The sequence below is a fragment of the Engystomops pustulosus genome, chromosome 2 (genome assembly GCF_040894005.1).
Source record: "Engystomops pustulosus chromosome 2, aEngPut4.maternal, whole genome shotgun sequence".
Taxonomy (NCBI): Eukaryota; Metazoa; Chordata; class Amphibia; order Anura; family Leptodactylidae; genus Engystomops; species Engystomops pustulosus.
The window spans coordinates 102,175,623-102,181,672 of NC_092412.1; the positions used below are offsets into that span (position 1 = coordinate 102,175,623).

Genomic DNA, 6,050 nt, shown 5'->3' on the forward strand with positions numbered 1-6,050 from the left:
CACAAACAACCCGACTCCGAGGAGGACCGGGTCCCGTCGCGCCGGGGGCCGCTACCGGCCTAACACCCTCCGCGGGATGGGCCTCGATCAGAAGGACTTGGGCCCTCCGAAGCAGCGATGGGGTGGGTCCGGTCTCCCGTACGCCACATGTCCCACGCTCGCCGCACGGGCGGGGATTCGGCGCTGGGCTCTTCCCTCTTCACTCGCCGTTACTGGGGGAATCGTGGTTACTTTCTTTTCCTCCGCTTAATAATATGCTTAAATTCAGCGGGTAGTCACGTCTGATCTGAGGTCTAAGGGTGGGTGGTGCGGAGGGAAGAGGCGAGGGTAGCGTAGCCGCCACCCCCCACCATCCCCCCCCTTTCACCTGTATCCCTGCGTCCCTTCTCACCTCTCTTTACCCGGCAACGAAGCTTCACCTTTCGGGGGAACACGAGCGGAGCGAGATCCCAAGGACGAGAGGCAGTCCAAGCCTACGGGCAAGCGCAGACAGCCTCGCGCAGAGAACACCGCCGGCCGCGAACGTGTCCGTCCGTGGTCGCCGTCGGTCCGAGCCGGGGCGCCGGCGGCAGGCCGGGGGTCCCCCCGCCCAAAAGCGGGGGGCTGTCGGCCGTGCGCGCCGGACCCCTTGGAGAGGGTCTCGAAGGAGAGAGTCTGACTTTAGGGGGACGAAGGAGCGAACACGGCGTGGGTAGCCGTGAAAGCCCCTGCGACTGAACCCCAGCGGCGCTCGCCCTCGACGAAGTGTCGATGATCAATGTGCCCTGCAATTCACATTAATTCTCGTAGCTAGCTACGTTCTTCATCGACACGCGAGCCGAGTGATCCACCGCTAAGAGTGGCTCGTTTTCACGCTGGTTTTTACAGACGGCCAGCTCGTCCTCGTCAGATGTACGGCACCGCTACATTCGTGTGCACACGGCCGAAGCCGAGCGGACGCTGTCCAAAGAGCGATGCCTGGGAGAAGAGCCTCCGCGGCACACCGCCTGGGGCGGGTGCGGGAGCCAAGTCCCCTGCGCGCCACCCGGGGGGAGGCGCGTCTGGCGACAAGACCCATCGACCTTCGGCAAAGACCGGCGTGGTCGACCCGACAGCGGGGGAGAGGAGGAAGACAGGCGCTGCCCCTGTGGAGAGAGGCAGAGGGTCCTCGCGCGCAGAACCCTCCATTCTCCAGGCGCTACGCCGCCTTCCCTCGCCCCCTCATCGAGGACCATCTGCCAGCCACACCGCTCTTCGTTGGGTACACGGCGCCGGGGAGAGGAGAGTACGGTCTCCCGGGCACCCCGCGCGTCGCTTCCTCCGCCGGGCCCCCGTCCTCTGCCATCGCCCAGGGAGTCGCGCTGGTCTGGAGAGAGCGCGAGGGTGCAGGCTTCCGGACGCCCGCCTCCCTCTTCGATCCCTTGACAGGCGACTCGCCACCAGGACGGAGTCAACCCCGTTTTTGTCTCGTGCCTTGCCACGCAACCGCCCCTTCTCCTCACCGCGCCCACCGAGATGAAGGCAAGAGGGGAAGCCGGAGTTTTTCTCCACTCGACCACCGTACGACCGAGCGGGGATCCGGACGGGGGAGAGCCGGCGTCGACGACCCCGCACTGGGACGGAGGCGACCGCACCAGGGGGGAAGGAGAGGTAGCTAATCTCCCTTCCTCCCAGGGCATCGCTCCGACGGCCCCCTGGCCAGGATCGAAGTGCTCTCGCCCCGCAAGGGCATCGGAGTCGGGCCGGAGAGATTCAGCGGAGGTGGGGAGAAGCCAGCGGGTAGGACCCGCTTGCTCTGCCGGCTCGCCCCCCCCTCCATCTCTGCCGCTGAGTTGCTCGCTGAACGCTGCTGATGCTGTCGACGTCTCCGCTCGTCGCCGCCGCTGCCAAGCTTCGTGCCGGGACGGGGGAGAGGGTTTGTCGATGCATTCTACGGTAATGATCCTTCCGCAGGTTCACCTACAGAAACCTTGTTACGACTTATACTTCCTCTAGATAGTACAGTTCGGTCGTCTTCTCGGGCAACACCGCAGAGGAGCTCCAAGGAGCCCCCCCGCGGGGCCGATCCGAGGACCTCACTAAACCATCCAATCGGTAGTAGCGACGGGCGGTGTGTACAAAGGGCAGGGACTTAATCAACGCAAGCTAATGACCCGCACTTACTTGGAATTCCTCGTTGATGGGGAACAATTGCAATCCCCGATCCCTATCACGAACGGGGTTCAGCGGGTTACCCGCGCCTGCCGACGCAGGGTAGGCACACGCTGAGCCGTTCAGTGTAGCGCGCGTGCTGCCCCGGACATCTAAGGGCATCACAGACCTGTTATTGCTCGATCTCGCGTGGCTAAGCGCCACTTGTCCCTCTAAGAAGCTGAACGCAGACCGCGGGGGGTCGCGTAACTATTTAGCATGCGGGAGTCTCGTTCGTTATCGGAATTAACCAGACAAATCGCTCCACCAACTAAGAACGGCCATGCACCACCACCCACAGAATCGAGAAAGAGCTATCAATCTGTCAATCCTTTCCGTGTCCGGGCCGGGTGAGGTTCCCCGTGTTGAGTCAAATTAAGCCGCAGGCTCCACTCCTGGTGGTGCCCTTCCGTCAATTCCTTTAAGTTTCAGCTTTGCAACCATACTCCCCCCGGAACCCAAAGACTTTGGTTTCCCGGAGGCTGCGCAGTGGGTCATGGGAATAACACCGCCGGATCGCCGGTCAGCATCGTTTATGGTCGGAACTACGACGGTATCTGATCGTCTTCGAACCTCCGACTTTCGTTCTTGATTAATGAAAACATTCTTGGCAAATGCTTTCGCTCTCGGGCGTCTTGCGCCGGTCCAAGAATTTCACCTCTAGCAGCACAGTACGGATGCCCCCGGCCGTCCCTCTCAATCATGGCCCTAGTTCTCAAAACCAACAAAATAGAACCAAGGTCCTGTTCCATTATTCCTAGCTGCGATATTCAGGCGAACGGCCTGCTTTGAACACTCTCATTTTTTCAAAGTAAACGCTTCGGGCCCCCGGGACACGCAACGAAGCGCATCCCGGGGGGCGCCCGAGAGACAGGGGTCCGGGACAGGCGGTAGGCTCACCTCTCGGCGGACCGCCAGCCCTTCCCCGAAATCCAACTACGAGCTTTTTAACTGCAGCAGCTTTAACTTACGCTATTGGAGCTGGAATTACCGCGGCTGCTGGCACCAGACTTGCCCTCCAATGGATCCTGGTTAAAGGATTTAAATTGTACTCATTCCAATTACAAGGCCTCGAAAGAGTCTTGTATTGTTATTTTTCGTCACTACCTCCCCGTGTCGGGAGTGGGTAATTTGCGCGCCTGCTGCCTTCCTTGGATGTGGTAGCCGTTTCTCAGGCTCCCTCTCCGGAACCGAACCCTAATTCCCCGTTACCCGTTGTCACCATGGTAGGCAGGTGAGATACCATCGACAGTTGATAGGGCAGAAACCTGAATAGATCGTCGCCGTCACGGAGGATGTGCGATCGGCCCGAGGTCACCTAGAGTCGCCAAGTCTAGGACGGGGCTGGCGCCGCCGCGGGCCCGGAGATATGTGCACGCCTTCCTGGAGGGCAGCGTTCGTGGGCACGTATTAGCTCTAGAATTGCCACAGTTATCCGAGTAGCACACCATCAATGCGGAACGATCAAAGGAACCATAACTGATTTAATGAGCCATTCGCAGTTTCACCGTAAAGAATAGTCAGTACTTAGACATGCATGGCTTAATCTTTAAAACAAGCATATACTACTGGCAGGATCAACCAGGTAGCCAGCTCTGAGGTTTGGGGTTCGACTCCTTAGTCAGGCTCCGTGGGAACGCCGGAGAAGACCTCGCCGACAACATTGGATGGAGCTGAGAGGGCAGGGGGGCGAGAAAGATGCTCTTGGTCCCTTCCAAGGACCCGAAAAGCACCTCCTTCCCCTACCCTCTCGAAGTCGCTGGTTTTCCCCACTCAGAACCGGGAAGAAGTGGCGCTCGACGCTCACCTCCGAAGCTCGGACAGCTCCTGCAGGCTGCGCATAGAAGGAAAGCATCGGACGCTCAACTTCAGCACCTCGAGTGTCAGACAGCTCCACCACCACCTCTCCCACTGTTACATGAGAGAAGGAGAGGAGCCGCCGCGACGTACCCGTTCAGCGCCGCCCGCCAACGCACAGAGGAGCGGAGGGGATTGGGCGCCAGGTCCGGGGGAAGGCTGGGAGGGAAGCTACGGCGCTGCTGCCCAGCTTTCAACCCTACGGGACCGGTGCTCCGCTCCTTTCGCTCCGGCGAACAGGGTCCACTACGCTTTAAACACCAGCGCCCGGCAGAGGGCTGGGAGAAGGCTCGCGCGTCCTCGGTTCGGATCGCCTGGCTTCGCGGGAGCGGCCTTCGGCTAGGGCCGACGCCGGCCGGCCCGAGCAGATTTGGACCGGGGTCCGGGGCGAGTACCTGCCTCTCTCACGAAGGGAGTGTCACCGGTAAGAAGTCTCTTCCCACGTCTGCTTGCCGACTTACGCTCGCCCCGACGAGAGGCCCAACCGAAAGAGTGGAAAGGGGCAGAGATTTCCAGGGTCGCCCCACCAGGGATGCAATACCCCAGTGCAGACTGTCGGCCCTGCCCCGAACCTACTGGGTGGTTTGAAGGTTAACCTCTTGGGGAAAGCAGCGATTCGCCTCGCGGTGCGTGCCTCCGCGGATCTAATCCCCCTCGATCGATGTGGGGCCAGAGGACCCCTTTTCCCCGTACGAAACGGTCGGCTCACCATGGGCTCGACGTCCGTGGGTCGGAGAGTTGAGCGCTTACGCGCGGCGGGACCTTATAACCTGCAGTGGCTGAGGAGCGAAGAATTCCAGGGTGGGCCCCCGGGGATGCCATACCCCGAGCAGCCAGTCGGCCCCACTCCTAGCGCGCTGACGAGCAATGGAGTCTTCCCCGCGGCAGCCACCGCCCTCGCCCTAGCTTCGCCGTCGGTCGATGAAGAACGACGTTCGCCCTCCTCTGCTCGGGACTCGGCCTTCCAGCCCCTTCCCTCGAATCCCCTTCTTCCATTTTATACCCGATCAGGGAATTGGTCAGCCCAGCCCTGGGGTAAGAAGAGAGGTTGGGGTCGGTTCGGCTTCGGGTGCCCCGCTCGGCCAAAGGTCCCCTCGCTTTGGAAGCACACGAGGTCGCGGAGGGTGTCGGGTTATTTTCGGCTTGACGCCTAGTCCGGTCCCTGCCGGTTCCCGTCGAGGCCCGCGGTCAAAACCAGCTCCCCGGCTGTCGGAGCCGGAGCCCCGCAGCCCGAGCGGACGCACCGAGTCCCTCATGTAAGGGATAGCCGCCCCTACGGAACGGCCCGGACTGGGACCAGGCCCCCCCAGGCGCCGAAGGGGTGGGTCGGCCGTGTTGCCGAAGCTTAGCCGGCGCTGATGACCGCAGCCCCTAACGACGCCCACTGGCGGGGGAGCCAAGGAGAGCACTAGGAAGACGTGGCGGGGTCGGACGGCTCAATTTCCAGGGTGGGACCCCAGGGGTTCAGTACCCCGGGCATCCGGTCGGTTTCGCCGGCGCGACCCCAAGCCTTCCACGGTCCCCTTCGTGGGTGCAGGGATACCGAGCAGGGTGTCTTAGACGCCAATTCCCCACAAGTTTTAGGGATAGGGTTGTCCGGGCGCCACCGCAGCGACAACCTCGCAAGAGCTCTATTCCACAAAGCACGGGCAACGTTCGTGTGCGAGTGTTGGTCTCCCATGGTCTACCGACTCCCCCGGGCGGCCCAGGCATTACGCCCACGGCCGGGCCCTCGAGCAGGCGCCACGGTGGGTCTAAGCCTCGTCGCCGCCGCGAGGAGCCAGGGTCGAGCCGTCTCTTTTCGTGCTGCGGAAATCAACCATGGACACAGAGGTGTGTCTGCGCTCTCCGACCGGGGCGGGGGGCGATTGGACTTAGCCGAGGGCCACCAGGCGAGGCGCTGCCGCGGGAGCCGGAGCTCCGCGCTGGACGCCGCCGCCGTCCCACCACCACCCACGGTACGGTGGAGTACTCCCGTTCCATACGCTTCGTAGCAAACCTCAGCCGAAGCAGAGAGTCCTACC

At 62.2% G+C, this 6,050-nt stretch overlaps 1 non-coding gene and 1 pseudogene across 1 annotated transcript; both read right to left on the minus strand.

The window, feature by feature from the left end:
* Positions 1 to 702: 702 nt before the first annotated feature.
* Positions 703 to 841, minus strand: LOC140120129 (5.8S ribosomal RNA; annotated as a pseudogene).
* A 1,074-nt stretch (positions 842 to 1,915) lies between these two features.
* LOC140120104 (18S ribosomal RNA) lies at positions 1,916 to 3,757 on the minus strand. Its single transcript, XR_011853535.1, has one exon. It is a non-coding gene; the product is annotated as an 18S ribosomal RNA (ribosomal RNA).
* Positions 3,758 to 6,050: the final 2,293 nt, after the last annotated feature.